Here is a 15,857-nt window from a genome sequence, read left to right as displayed (position 1 = left end):
ACAAAGAAAACAGCCCATTCCCGCCCCTGTCCTGGGACCCCAGTCTCTCAGGATATTGCTATCTTTGTAAGCTCCAGGGCAGAGCCTTCCCCTCCGTGTTGTGGGGAGGGGTCTGTCTGCAGGGGAGTAAGAGAGAGAGGCCTCCTCCCTTCTAAACGCAATGCCCTCTGGCCATCCTGGGCCCAGAGTGAGCAGGCCACAGTCAGTTGAACTTGGGACTTGGAGGTTCTGAAAGGTCCGCTAGTTTCCTGGCAGGTAGGCTTCTAGGAAGAGCTTGCTGGTGGATTGCTCCCCAGATCTGGGGTTTTGGGTCTCCCCTTATCCTCTGCACATAGTATTGGCCTTCTTCCTGGACCACAGAGCTTACAGCAGAGCTGAGAGGAGGTGCTGGGACTGTCCTGGTCTGCTATCTAAGTAGCCAGGACTCTGGCTGTGTCCATGGCCTCCCAGGGTCTGTGCTGGTGGTCGTAACAGGGCTCCTCTGACCCCTATCATCCAGCAGGAAGCTGGAAGCCCAGTCAAACGGCTTAGAGAGCTGGGACCTTCCTGGTCTTCATTTTAGCCTCAAAAGTGAAAAACGTACAGATGATTTTGTTTTGCTCCTGTCAACACTCTTGTTTTCTGGGGCCCAGAACCTATGCAATTCTCCAGAGTCCCTAGAGTACAGACTTGGGAGTTTGGGGCCCAGCAGGAGACAGATGGCACACTCACAGGGTGCAAATTAGAGGATTTTAACGAGAGGACAATTTGTAAAGGAGCAGGTGGGACTTAGGAGTCTGTGGGTATGGCAGGGGGGAAGGCCAGACCTGAGTGTTGGGGGACAGAGCATCCTGGAGCCTGCAGAGAGGAGCAGAGAGGAAGTCACCAGTAAGGAGCATCCCTGCCAGGAGAGAGCTGGGAGAATGAGGGGTCCCACTTTTCCTAACCCTCCTGCTCTCTTCGGGGGGCTTCCATTGGCTGAATTGACCAGAAGCCCATGACATGGTCCATATAAGGACAGCCTCCCTGTGTGGGGAGAGGACCCTCAAGTTTATTTATAGAAACTCCAAGCCTACAGCTGACTTAGGCAAAACACTTCCCTTCCATGTGTCTCAGTTTCCTTATTTGTAAAACAGGGGAAAATAGTGTCTCCCATCTCATAGTTGTGAAAAGTAAATGAGAGATTCATCTGTAACATTTTTCTAGATTCCACAGATGAACCTGTTTTCAGGATGGGGATAGGGATGCAGACGTGTAGAACTGACATTCAGAAAAGGAGTGGGCTGGGGTAAGGAGAGGGTGGGATGAAACGGGAGATTGGGATTGGCATATATACACTACCATGTGTAAAATGCAAAGCTAGTGGGAAGCTGCTGGAAAGCACAGGGAGCTCAGCTCGGTGCTCTGTGATGACCTAGAGGGCTGGGATGGGGGAGCTGAGAGGGAGGTGCAAGAGGGAGCGTATGTGTGTACATGTGTACTTGATTCACTTCGTGGTACAGCAGAAAGTAATTGTTGTAAAGCAATTATACTCCAACAGCAACAACAAAGTAAATGAGAGAATGTTGGCAAATTGCTAAACTATCGTTACAAGGTGTTTAGGAGGACCAAGTTCTGGGCTGTATGCTGCGTTAATAGAGTCCTGGCGTTATGTGAGAGAGCTAGTGAGGGGCGTGGTCTGTGTTTGAGTCAGGCAGCTTGAACCCGCTCCTGCCCTTCTCCATCTGGCCTGGGAAGCGGCTGTGAAGGTGATTGTGATGATGGTGACTTGTTACGGAGGAGTGAGTCATGTGTGCAATTCAGGGGCCCCATCTGAAGACCCGTTTGTGTCACGGGCAGTTGAGGGGCAGTGGCTCCTATAGGTCTGTGTTAGGTGAGCAAGGGATGTAGAAACCACTCAGTTACTGGGAACGAGAGGCCTTCTGAACCCACGTGAGTGGCTTTCAGCTTTCTGCTTCTTGTGTGTGAGTGCGGAGCAGTTTGCAGGACAAGCCCTGGCTCTCATACTGGCCCCAGGGAGCAGAGCCATCCAAGGTCTGGCCACTTGAACTCAGAGTCCAGTCCTTTCTTCAGAAAGAAATTACCACTATGTTTGGGAGGCAGAGTCTCTCTCCGCGGGGTAGGCGTGTGTCTACCTCAGAAGCCGGGAGCTAGGGACTCCCAAAGCCAGTGGGAGGCAAGCTGGCTGGGTTTGTCTGGGTACCAACTGCATCCCTTATTTATGTTTCCCTGAAAAACAACCAGTGTGTTTTGATGATTTCTAAAGAGTTTCAAAACAATATACTTAATTGCTCTGAGTAATTTCAGAGCTCATTAATGTAATAAATCTCTGGAGAGAAATATTCTTAGTTAACGATCAGCATAAAATCAGAGTCTCTCAGGGTAGACTTTCCATCATTCCGCAGAGGAGACACAATGGTGGACACAGTTGACGGAGGAGGCCTGTCTCTGCCAAGCTGGCTCATCAGCAGGTTTTGTGGTCTTGAAGTTTTGGAATTCCAGCTTGGTGGCTTTTGTTTAGAAATGAGAGAATCGCCCATCAGCATTGGGCAGCTCCCACGAGCCCTTACTGAGTGCTTTAGGGAACTTACAGCTGCCCTTAGTGTTAGCCTACTTGCTCAGCTGTGTCCGACTCTTTGCGACTTCATGAACTGTAGCCCGCCAAGCTCCTCTGTCTGTGGAATTCTCCAGGCAAGAATACCAGAGTGGGTTGCCGTTCCCTTTTCCGGGGGATCTTCCTGACCCAGGGGTCGAAGCCGGGCCTCCTGTACCGCGGGCAGATTCGTTATCATCTGAGCCACCAGCTGCCATACATACTCCTAAGCCAAAGCAGAATTCCTGAAACTCCCAGTGCATTCTTCTCTCGGTAGCTCCAGCAGCTCAGTTAGGCCAGCCTACGGCACCCCTGGCAGATCAATTGCAGAAGTGGCCTTAGTCCTTACCCTTTGCTGTCTGTCTTCAAGGTGCTGCTGTTTCTATCTGCTCCCACCAAAGTGAAAGTGAAAGTCAAGTCGCTCAGTCGTGTCCGACTCTTTGTGACCCCATGGACTGTAGCCTACCAGGTTCCTCTGTCCATGGGCTTCTCCAGGCAATAGTACTGGAGTGCATTGCCATTCCCTTCTCCAGGGGATCTTCCCGACTCAGGGATTGAACCCGGGTCTCCCGCATTGTAGACAGATGCTTTACTGTCTGAGCCACCAGGGAAGTGTGTTAACAGATAAGATAGAAGCAGAGGCACAAAGATGTTTTTCGACAGGACTCGTCCACACTTCTGCCTCGGCCTTCCTCATTAGGCCATGCCTGGGCTAGGCTGCTGGAGGAGGAGAGCCAGCTGGCCTGCTTGCCCAGCCAATAGCTAACCAACCTCCAGATGTCAGAGTGAGCATTGTTAAGACCAGAAGAACCATCCCGCCAAGCTCAGCCTAAATCGCTCAGTTCTGATTTGTTAACTAATTAAATGCTTACTGTCTGAAGCCCCTGAGTTTAGGGGTTTTCATACAGCATCACCGTGGCAGACTGCAGTGCCATGCTTGACTCTTTTCTCCTCTGCAAAGCCCTCACCGCCTGCCCCTACGCTCCAAGCTCATCCCTATCATGCCCATGTCTCTCCGCCTCCCCTGGTACCTGAGCACCAGTCACCTTGCATCTACTCTTTCCCACTCAGAGTCTTTTTGCTTATTGGGGCCTAGGTGGTCTTTTTGACAACAGAGCATCCTTCCTACCTGCTCAAACCCTTACAGTGACTTTTGATTCATTTAAAAGAAAACATCTCCCCTTAACCATGCCCTGCAAGTTCTCATGTGATGGACAACTGTCTCTATTCCAGCTACAGGGTCGTCCTTCTGTACTTTGAATACACAACTCTCGGCCCTGCCCCAGGGCCTTGTACCTGTTCATGTCCCTGCCTGGAGGTGGCTGGCTGCCTTGTCCTTATCTTTGGTGTCTCTATCCAACTGTGTCCCCCCGAGAGGCCTGAGTGGGCTGCTCCCTCCACCAGCACATTTGGTTCTGAGCTCACCCTTCTGATCAAAGCCATGAGCTCAGACTGGCAGACAGTCCAGGAGGATGCTCTGAGTAACTGGGATAAAAATCCATCTCACAGCACCACGTAGGGAGAAAAGCCATGAGCGGCATTCTGGGCTGGGAGCAGAGTGTTCTCTGGGGGAACCAGGGCAGTTGGCCCACCCTGGGCACCTGGCTGGTCAGGGTGTGGTTGGGGGGGGCTGCTCCCACAACCTTGTGAGAGATTTGGGGCTGAAGTCTTGGCCAGGGTTTGGATTTTTTTTTTCAGAGATGAGTCTGAAATTCCCCTCTGCTCTAGACTGAATACTGTGAGTCTCAGGTCCACCTTCCCGGAGCCCCTCTGGGACCCAGGCCACGCAGCGCAAGGAGGGTCCTATGGACTCCGCTCTGATGAGTTCCCCCTCCTGGCCTGATGACTGGGTTGTGTGGCAGAAGGTGCCTTCACCACCTCGTGGGTGGGGAGCGGGAGTCCACAGCAGCAGTAGAATGGCATTGCATCCTGAAGTCGTTACCACCTAAGCCCTGTCATCCTGGCATGCTGCGTGAAACTGTGCGACCCAGCTTTAAAGACAGCAGATGGGTTATCAACGCCTTTGTCTCATTCCTTCACTGCTCCTTGGAAGGCTAGCTTCCTTCAGAGGAAAACCCTGTTTCTGTGGTGGGGGTGGGGTTATGGGCTCTGAGTGGCATCAGGGTGGTGGAGGCTGGGATGATGATAGCAGGGGAGTGGGGTTGGGGGTGAGTGCCTGGAGGCTGAGCCCTGCCCTCGCCCTTCCCCCAGGGCATCAGGGGAAGGACAAGGGCTTCTAGACCATCTGGGTTCTAGTCTTGACTGCACACGTTTAGAGCAGTGGTTCTCAAATGGTGTCATTTGGCAGCCCCCACTGGAACCTCACCCCCAAGGGACACTTGACATTGTCTGGAAATGTTTTTGATTGTCACAACTAGGAGATGAATGCCTCCGGCGTTGGGAGGGCAGAGGCTGAGGATGCTGCCTAAGTAGCTACAATGCACAGAGCAGCTCCACACAGTAAAGAATCACCTGAGCCAAAGAGTCCATGGGACCAGGGTCGACAAAACCTGCTTTAAACTTTCCCAGGCGCATTTTCTTCATGAGCTTGTGACATGCACATAGCTGCAACTTATGCACAACTTACGTCTGACTCTGAATATACAGACCACAGAAACACCGCTTTTAAAACCAACCAACTGGGACTTTCCTGGTGGTTCAGTGGCTAAGACTCAGGGCTCCCAATACAGGGGGCACAGGTTCAGTCCTGGGTCAGGGAACCAAATGCCACACGCCACAACTAAAGAGGCTGTAGCTAAGACCTGGTGCAAACAAATAAATAAATATTTTAAAAAGAGATAGCATCTGCAGCCTCTACAGTTTTAAAGAACAACAACAACCCCCCTCAAAACAAAGCAAAAAGAAAGAAAAATAAGAAATCAAATACAGAAAGGGTCTAACGGTTCCACTCTGCACGCACTTGGTGAGAGTCATCCCAGAATGAGCTTCCTGGGGGTGATAGAGGAAAAGCTTTATCAAAAGTCCAGGGTCTTGTTCAACTCGTCCAAGAAGAATTTGGATGAGGAACGCAAAGAAGAAGAAAAAGAAGAAAAAAAAAAAAAAAACCCACTGAGGCTGAGGCACAAAGAGAAAAATGAAGAAAAGTGAGGGTGAGGTCCTCGTGAGCAAGGGTTTTTTCATCTATTTTTATCTTATTTTTAGCCCTTTGAACGGGTGGCCTTTTTGGTCAGGGGTGGCATATTCATTGAGAGGAGGGGAGAGGTGTGGCGCGGTTGGAACACTCACTGAAAGGAGAGGAGAGGTGTGGCCTGGATGGAGCCAGGTGGCCTCGTCTCCTGGGCCTCTGCTCCCTTCTCCTGAAGTCGCTGCCAGGCGCTGCTCTAAGAGCTGTTTTCCCTCAAAGTCTCCTTTGCTGGTGGAGCCCCACACATGAAAGGTGGTACAGGATCATCAGCAACCTGTGCCTTCTCCACGGTTTTCACGGTCAGAGTTTCTCTTCTTTTTTTTTTTTAAATTTATTTTTAATCGAAAGATGATTGCTTTATAATATTGTGTCCAACATCAACATGAATCCGGCAGAATCACACATCATCCCCATGACACATAGATAAGTCCCCTCCCTCTTGAACCTCCCTCCCACCTCCCTCCCCATCCCCCGCCTCTAGGTTGTCTCAGAGCCTGGGTGTGAGTTCCCTGAGTCCTATAGCAAATTCCCGCTGGCTGGCTGTTTTACATATGGTAATGTAAGTTTCCATGTTACTCTCTCCATACGTCCGACGCTCCTTGCCTCCCCGCTCTGCTTTGTCCATAAGTCTGTTCTCTTTGTGTCTCACGGTCAGTTTCTTGTTCAGCTGCTACCACGGTTCTGTTTTCCATACCGTTCTTCCGTTCCTCAGGGCCTCATTAAGTGCAAGACAAGGAGGCAGCTTTGCCTTCTGCCTTCTGCCTACGCCTGAGGAGGTTATCTTGGGCCCCGCCCCATCTTTCCTGCCTCAGGAGGTGGAGGTTTGAATGTGCAGTGCCCTGGCTGGGTCTTGGGTCCCCCCGCGCACTCCCCACCGCCATCCCTCTTAGAGTCAGCCCTGGGCACATGTAGTGAGGTCCTAGTGGTTAGAAGTAATCATAGTTCACATAATATGGTTCCTGTAGTCATATCAACGGTGTCACTGGGTACTCCAGAAAAGAGAAAGAGATTCATCCCAAGGCTGGAGGGACACCCACCTGGGGGGCTTTGATCGAGAGGTGGGGGCTGCTCTGCATCCCAGCGAAGCCCCAGGGGCTTCCAGTTCAACAATGACCCCGTCAGGGACTTCAGCGTCGCAGCCCATCCACTTGAACCCATTTAAGGGACTGGTCCACCAGCCAAGGGGGGACGGGCCTGGGAAGGCTTGGGTAGGAATGGGGCCCAGGGACTTGGGTGTGGCCCAAGAGGGAGATTGCTGGTACTCACCTGGGGAGGACTGCGTTGTCCTCAAAGGCATGCAAGCTTGGTCCTGCCTCAAGGATTTCAGGTTCTCATGCATTAGCAGTAGCAGCCGTTTTGCTGGTAGAGGAGTGCTCCCAAACTCCTGCCCACCTGTCCCCCAGCATCTTCAGGGTGTTCCTGAGCTCAGAGGCACAGGACCCAATGCAGTCACCTCCCTTCACTTCTCCTCTCTTCCTGGTGTCCCTAGGCGCTGCTGTATGGCTGCTGGAGTGGATGCTCTGTCTCCCTGTGAGACAAGTTACACCTGTGCACGGAAGGCTGAGGGTGGAGACATGTGAGCATCCTCACCCTCCCCAGCTCCTGGAGCAGGAGGGGTGTCTGACCTCAGCACGGAACCCAAGAGAACAGAGAACGGGACTGCCACCCGTCTCGTCTCCCTCTCCCCGGAGCCATTCTCACCTACAGAATGATGTCAAGAAGCATGGGGTGGAGGCAGGCCTGGGCCCCGGGCCCCTTCGCTGCATACAGGGCTGCAACGCTTGCACCTGGACATAGCTCTCCTCTAGCTGCAAAATACAAAGAAACTGTATGGCGCTAAAAATAACAAAGAGATACAAAGAGACAAAAACCCCAACTGCCGCTTTTGAAGAGCTGGGAGCAGAAACAGAGTATTGCCCATACTCTCTGAACATAACACCTAAAGCCACCCCTCCGACTTGACCCCTGGACACGCCCCTACCCTCACCCTGTGTAAGGAACCAGTTTGCCCCTCCTCGGGAGTTTGTTCTCACCCCTGCTGCTGCAGCAGGGCCCCCAATAAAGCCTTGCCTGAATTTCTTATCTGGACTCTAAGCAATTTCCATTGACTGGGGAAGGCCAAGAACCCTGATCTGTAACAGGGTAAAGCAGACAAAGTTCTAGCGAGGCCTTCCAGAAAAATTCCCACAAGACTCCTTTGTGTATATTTTAGTGCTGTGTAAGAAGGAAAGACTTCCGTCAGCGCCTGCGGTTCAAGTAGGTAGCAACCAGATACTATTGACTATTAAGTGTTACCAAGGCAGGAAAGGAAAAGGAGGAGAAGATGGCGTGGAGTAAGAGTTAAGCTCAGGGTTACGTGAAATTAAGCTCAGGGTTACGTGGAATATGCCGTCCAGATTTGCCCCAGATCCCGGTCCACAATAACCACGGTGGATGCTGAGACAGTTTTTTTTTTTTTTTTTTTCAACAAACAGCTTGCAGTCGTGTTGATGCGGGTGGTGTAATGAAAGTTGGAAAAACCAGAGTGATTTGAAAGCGTGTTTGTATTTTATTTGATTTTCTGCTTGGAGCCAGTGAATGCTCTCTCCCTGACAGGACTGGTTAGCTCCCTCCAAGGGAGAGATCTGGGTGGGGGCGGGGGACGCCTGTCCTGGCAGCCTGTGAGTGATCCGTGCAACTGGGAAGTGTGTTTCTTGACTTTATTTGCTGCAAACTTACTCTCTTCTCTTGCAAGCCTAGAGAAAACACCCTAACCTCTCAGACGATGACATTACTGTCACCTGCTTAAAATAGTATGACGTTCTTCAAGTCTCAGAATACTCCCCAGGGCTCTCTGTTTTCCATGCAAGCATTTATTTCAGTCAAAATACTTCATGTTTTTCTGCACTCCGACACTTCGCCAAAAAGGAGTTGCGAGAGAATATAGCAACTCAAAAAACCATCATCTCATTTTTAAAGGAATGAGTTCCCTGCTTTGTGTCCTTGGGTCTAGGTGGTCGGCAGGTGTGGCCTTGAGCTCCCACGTGGCTGCAGGCATGTCTGGGGGCTGGAGCGTGCCCGGAGGGGCTCCAAGAGTGGGTGGGGTCAGTACCACCTCCCTCCGCTACACCCTCCACCAGACTTGCCATCACTGCCCCGTTACATCGGAGCTTTTCTTCACCCTGGATTGAGGACAGGGCCGGTGCTCCTTCCTGACCCCCCTCCCCCCGGCCTTGCCTCTTGCACACCTCATCGTGGAAGGCTGGGAGGGCCGCCTTCATCACCCGCATGATGAAACTTTTGAATATTCGGACGTGGGCTCCTGGCTGGAGGTGTCATGTCATCCCCTCTGTTGCTGGTCCAGAGACAACACGGGCTCTCTGGTTTACCTGTGTAGTCCCAGGGCGTCTCAGGTGCCAGGAGCCGCGGCGGCGATCGCCTCGTCTCCTGTCAGATGTGGTTGGAGAGAGACGAGGACAGCATGACCACTGGGCACCGCACACTACAGAGGTCAGCTTGCAAGGACAGCGGGACGGCGGTGATGTGGCCGTGACTAGTTGTCAAGTGAGTGGAGAAAAAATTGGGAAAGTGAGGGGGGGTACCTGGCAGGCAGGGTGATGGAGGGGGTGGGGGTGGGGGACCAGGAAGAGAAAAGTCCTGTCATCCCTGATGAAATATTCAGTGTTGTCGGTGATGTTCCTTAGGCTGTTTTCCCCCAAGGGGGCGGATTTCTGGATTATTCTTCAGGCCCCTTGCCGGAGATTGGAGCACTTTGCTTAATAGATTGGTGGTGCTCATCAGAGACGACTGTAACGCGTTACCAGCAGTTTAATGTTGGGGGCAGGGGACGTTGCAAGGTCCAAGAGGATTTTACTGTGTGTCAGCATCACACACATATATGGACGTGTACAAGCCGGTCCCCGCAGCCGGGACACACGTGGTCCCGGCCCCGAATGACTTCCGCCTCCAGCACGCCACCTTTTTAAGCCTATAGAACTCCGAAACTGCTGTATAGTAACAAGTTTGTGAGATTTTGGAAAGGAAACCACAGTAATGATGCCAGTTCTTAGGATCATAAATAATCATAATTAACAGGACTGCTGTATATTTATGTTGGTTTGTTTTCAGACACTTTTCATTTTATTTTGAATTTTTTCATATTGTGTTGACTTGAAACACTTCTGTCTAGAGCGTGGCGTGCTCTACACAACACTAAAGAGCGGCATACTTTATTTGTCCTCAGGAACAGACCACAATAACGTGGTAACTTCTATCTGCTGGCAGGTTCACAGGATGGCGATATTAGTCTCGTGGAAACTGCTGTGTATTAAAAACCAACGGTTTCAAGTTTCCTCTTGGACCAATAACGTTTTTCCTGACTTTCCCCATTTATCTATAGAGTGCTGCCACAGGAAGGCACATGTACATATTTTTCCGTTTAAATTCTTGATAAGCTTGGGTAGGATAACTTGACTATGAATAATTGCTGTGTGTCTGAAAATGTACGATGACTCACGGTTAGAAGCCTGGGAAGGAGAACAATAGCTCTCATTCTGACATTGAACGAGAGGCTGTGGTCTGGGTCTTTAGTGATCAATAATCTATAACCCATACATTGATTCTGGGGGGAAGGGGAGCACTCAGAAAACATAATGTTGTATGAAAGTGCTAAAGTGCTCCTAGGGTTAGAAACGAGACCTTACTTCCATCCATCAGTCTGATATGAGGGAGACACATCCACTGTAAATTTCCAGTTGTGAATTGACGGCTGGGTCTCTCTCCTAAATTCCCCCCTCTGCACCTCCAAGGAGGGGTTTCCACCTCAACACTCCATCTGTGACAGTCACTCCCTTGGAACCCCAGCTCAGAGGGAAAAAAGGGCTCTGGCCAGGAGACTGAGGACAGTTTCAGAAAGGGGTGATCTTTCCAGCTGGAAGCAATGAAACCAAAGTTTGTTTTTCCTTCATGCTTGCGTTGGCTTTCCCTGGGTTGTGATTTTCAACTTTTAATATGTGCATACTGGTGAAGCATTGTCCCTACTTAAATTATTTGTCTCCCTGTATGGCAGTTTTGTTGGGAAATGAGCTATTCGTGGAGTTTTTAGCATCACTGTGGGTTTAAATTTAAGCCTTAAGCCAGGTCTACACAAACAAAGACCACAGATGATTATGATTATGGCTTTAAGATCTCCTTTCCTGTGATTATCCGGATATTTCATCCAGAAACAATAGCAATTTTATTTTATTTTTCTTTAATTTTTAAATTTCATGTCCTGTGGCCAGGGGGGCCCCTAACCATGGCCTCAGTAGATGTTGGGATGCCTTACTCTATGATTCATCAATTCCAGGTAGCTGGGCATAGATCCCAAAGTGTACTGATAGTGGAGGACCCAGAGGGGAGCGCTTTGAGGTCGGAGTGGGGGGAGGAACCAGAGGACAGGAGGGGTGGGGGATAATCTTGAGAGTTACTGAAGGTGACAGGGAGACACCCAAGGACCTGGGTGAGAGGGAAAGGCTGAGGCCTAGTCTCCTCCCTCCCTCAGCACTGTCACGAGTACTGGTCTAGCACCCCCCGGAGGTCTGGAGAGGTAGCACCAGGCAGTGACTATGGAAACAGAGGGGCAGGGGCGTTGAAGAGGGTAGAGCATGGCAGTGCGCGATGGTGTCCACAGTAGGTGGATGAAGCAATCTGTGTTTCCAAAGCTCCCTTTGAAGACTCCCAGGAATAAAGGAGGCGCTTGGCAGAGGGCAGAAGGAGAGGTCAGGATCCAGAGTCAAGGCGGTGAGGACTACAAGTCTCGTAGTTTTGGTATTTACGGCCAACGTGTGCATACGTGTTAATCCCAAAGTCTCACTCTATCCCTTCCCACCCCCACCATGGTAACCATAAGTTTGTTCTCTAAGTCTGTGAGTCTGTTATATTTAAGATAGATAACTAACAACAACCTACTGTATAGCACAGGGAACTTCTGCTCAATATTCTGTAATAGCCTAACTGGGAAAAGAATTTGAAAAAGAATAGATATGGATATATGTATATGTATAACTGAATCACTTTGCTGTGCATCTGAGACTAACACAATGTTTTTAATCAACTATACTCCAATATAAAAATAAAATAAAATGACAAAAAGTCAATGTCACACCTTTTCAGCCTCCTGGATGCTAGTAACACATGGACAGAGCAGTTTCCCAGGCAGGTCAGCGGCTGGAGCAGCCTGTCATACTCCTCTCTCCATCCTGCCCCTGCAGGCCTGGGTTCCACATCCCCAGGGCAATACCAGAATGCACTTTCACTTTTCATGAGAGGATGGAAAGAGCTTTGCTTTCCGCTGATTCACTGAGTTCTTGAATTATGTTGGGTCCCATGCCTGGAATGTTCGATTAGGCTGAGGAAATGCTCATCATTCACGTTGGTATTCCGATGAACAGGCAAAACTGGGCATTTTTTCTTATTGCTCATTATGTACTAAGCACTTTATATGACCCATCTCATCCTTTTAATGATTTGCTAAAGTGGGTATATGTTTTTCATACCCATTTTACAGAGGAAACAAGTGAGGCCTAAAAAGAGATGAAACATGTTTCTCAAACTCACTCAGCCAAATGGAGCTTGAACTCAAGTGGATAAATTTGAGACCCTGTACTCTTGTCCTCTTTATATCGTAACAGAGACCCCAGCCTCGGGTATTTTCACATGGACTTCACTCATTGAGGGGTGGAGATGGGGGGATAAGGAACGCAGGACTAGGTGCCAGGGAAGCCTGAATTCTTTCATCCCTGACTTGCTCTGTGTCTGTGGTCTTGAGCAAGTCACATCTGCTCTTTGCCTCTCAATTTCCTTATCTGCCAAACAGAAGCTGGGATCGGATTGACCCTCTGAGATCCACCCAGTTACTACATCATGATATTCTCTTATGGTGAAATTCCAAGATATGACCGGGGCGTTTACTGAGGACTTCCAGGACAAAAACAAGCATTCGGGTGCACCCTGGTTGCTTATGGTGCTGTAAAACTTGCTCCAGATGTCATATTTCTCCTCTGACAGTGAAATGTCAGAGACCAGACAGGTACGCACACTGCAAAACGGCGCCAGATGTCCTATTTCTCCATTGACACTGCAGTGTCAGAGACTAAGCAGGTACAGGGTGCTGGCTGCGGCCAGTGACTGACCTGTGGGCAAGCTCCCTCCCTCGCCTGCAGCTCTCCTGGCTCCCCTCCTGCAGCCCCTGCCAGCCTCTGACAGTGTGTGCATGTGTGTGTATGTATGTGTGAGTGAAGGGGATGGGGCCTGCTGCTTAATGAGCCCTGGGAGGGATCCTCGCGCTAGGAGAGTGCTTTGAAGGTGAAGAACCTTTCTTGATTCTATGCTAAATTTTGCCTTCTTGGGTATTGAACTTTCTTAAGGCAGAGTCGATTCATCATCGGTACCCCGATTAGAACGACCCGTCCCTTTCGACTCAGCATCAAGGAGGGTCTTTGTTAGTTGAGAGGAGCTGAATTCTGAGACATTTTAAAAATCCTTTGCAGCCAAGTGCCATGGCTTTTATACCTGGGTTTGAATGGAGATTTGGACTGTGTGTAAGCCTCTTTGCTGGTGATGACCCCCACCCCATCCATTTCCAGCCTTCTCTACCCTTCCCTCTGCCCCTGGAGGTTGGTCCTGTGGGTGGTCCATGCTGGCTGGTTCCAACTGGACTTGGCCATTGTGAGCCACAGAGGAAACCATAGGCAGGGGGAGAATGAGGTGGGCAAGCTGTCTCAGTCGCCTGGCTTTGGGGAACCCCCAATTTAAGCTCTTGTTAGGGAGTCCTTCCTCTGAAGTTCCAGTGCATACTGGGCTCTGGGGACACCCTGGTCCCTCTGGGGAGCCCACTGCTCCTTGTTTACCTCCCTTCACTGAGCCCACGCTCTTCTCTGTGGCCCCATCTGTGGTGACGGGTTTCCTGCTGCTTGCTCGCTCTCTGCTTCCTGCAGCCTCTCACCTCGTAGGGCACCTGTTGATGCTCCTAATACCACCACGAGGTGGGCAGGCCAGGTAAGGGTGTTCCCAGTTCACTGAGGACACGGAAAACCAGGGAGATGCTAATAGCCAGAGTCATAGAACAGCTTCGTGCACGAGCTGGGACTCAAACCAGAGTCTCCTGATTCCAAGTATGGTATCGGCTCCACACGTCTTCTCACCATATTGTTAAGAACTTTCGAATGGTCACAAAATATTCTTAAATATTCTATCTTAGATATTTATCTTGGAAAATAGGAGCAAACTAGACATATAATTCACAAAATTTTCAGTTGCATCCTCTGCCAAAGGTGATAGCCTTCATTCAATCTTAAAGGAGAATCTATAAAATTTAAAGAATATTAGTGATATTGAGATACATACATAGGAAGATGGTTATTATTTCCTCTGCTGACCAACAGGAGAACAGAAAGGAAATAACAAGTGAAAGACAAGTGGAATGTGTATTTACATGTTATGATACATATCAGAGGTACAATGAGTGGGACAAGCGCATTTTTAATTTGAGCATATGTATTACTTGGGAATGTGAAGGCTGACGGTGCTGTCTTGACCCTGCCACTGCAGGGGTGGTTCTCGGTGAAGCTCACACCACTGTGCTGTTTCCAGCATGGCAGCTGCTTCTCTACCGGAGCGGGCACTGGGATGGGTTTCTGGAAGGAGACTTGAAGGACTAAGGGGAGATCGGGTGTCTTCCCATGTTGCCTTGTCCCCAGTGGCCCGCCCAGGTCCATGCATAATGGCCACCACAACCCATACCCCTGCCCGTGACTTCTCTGGCATCCGAGGCTGTAATTCAATTCCTCCTCATTGGACATCAGAGGGGACAGCCCACCAGGAGACGGCTGTAAGGTGTGGCAGATCTGTCCACTGAGGTTTTCAATCACTGGCCTGAAGCTGGTGCCACTGGAGTCCTGGGCTGTGGGTCAGTCCTCTACTATTCTAATTATAGGTTTAACTTGCATCCAGAGGCAGTTCCAAACTTTAGCCGGAGCTCACAGTTCCTCTTATCAGCCAGTGCAGACACCTGACTCTTGGGGAATGCCATCGTGGCAGGACTCGGTGGGGAAGCGGTGGAGGAGGACAAGGTGAGTTATGCTCTTGGTGGAAGTTTTCCTCCATCTCTAGAGGCTTCTGCTCAGAACTGCAGCGGGTTGTCCCTCCTTTTACACTTCCCTGGTAGATAAGACGGACCTGACGGCTTCCAAGCTCTAGTCAGTGGTTTTCACTGCACAACAGAACCACGAGGTGGGCAGTGCCCACGGGGCAGGCCTGGTCAATTAGGTTAGAGTATCTGGGGTAAGGTCTAGCTGAATCCACTCAGTAGCCAAGGGTAAGAATCATTTGCTTTAGCTTGCGTGCTTTCTCCTTTCCAGGATGAGTTTTTCTAGGGCCTGGTACGGAGCAGGGAGGGAGACCATTAACCAGAGATAGCCGCTGCTGAGTGGCCTCTGTTAGCTAGCAATCTATCACAGCTTGAGTTTGATTCTCAACTTCACAATCCAGGAATTGGAGTTTATTCAGGTTCTGAAAGTTGATCTGTCTTAGGTATAGACTCACATTAGTCAAAGTTGTGAGACTGATGCATAAACCCAGTTCAATGTGTTACTTAACAGTGAGAAAGATAATAGTCTGAAAACTGGGCTTCCTGCATGAACATAAGCTGGCCTGTCTTGGAGCCAAGATATTTCCTTGCCACAGTGTTTTCCACCTTTCCCAATAGGCAGGTAGTTCCATTAGTAAGTGAAATGGGCCAGCCCACTTTTCTCAAATGATAGATCCATTCAGGCAGGGTCTCTTCTAAATAACTTAATTTTTACTGTTTGGCTCCGATTTCCTACAAGCCTGATAAACTAAACTTTGCTTGAGGGGAACCAGTGGTACTGGTTTCCTTGGCCTTCCTGGATGCTAGGAGACCTGACACCCCATGGATACTTCTTTGCACAGGAAAGAGTTGGGAAGGTGAAGTGAGAAGAGGATAGTTTCTTGGTTTCTCTGGCTATTTTTCCAGGCAGTGCTTGCTCTCAGTGTGGGAGACCACACTTGAAGCTGAAGGCAGCAAGGAAGCTGCAAGGTGATTGGGGCCTTGGGAGGTCATGGAGGGTGGAGTCACAAGAAAGCTGGAGCTCAGAAGCAGCA

Source organism: Capricornis sumatraensis, chromosome 20 (genome assembly GCF_032405125.1).
Source record: "Capricornis sumatraensis isolate serow.1 chromosome 20, serow.2, whole genome shotgun sequence".
Lineage (NCBI taxonomy): Eukaryota > Metazoa > Chordata > Mammalia > Artiodactyla > Bovidae > Capricornis > Capricornis sumatraensis.
Note: the sequence above shows the minus strand (reverse complement) of the source record.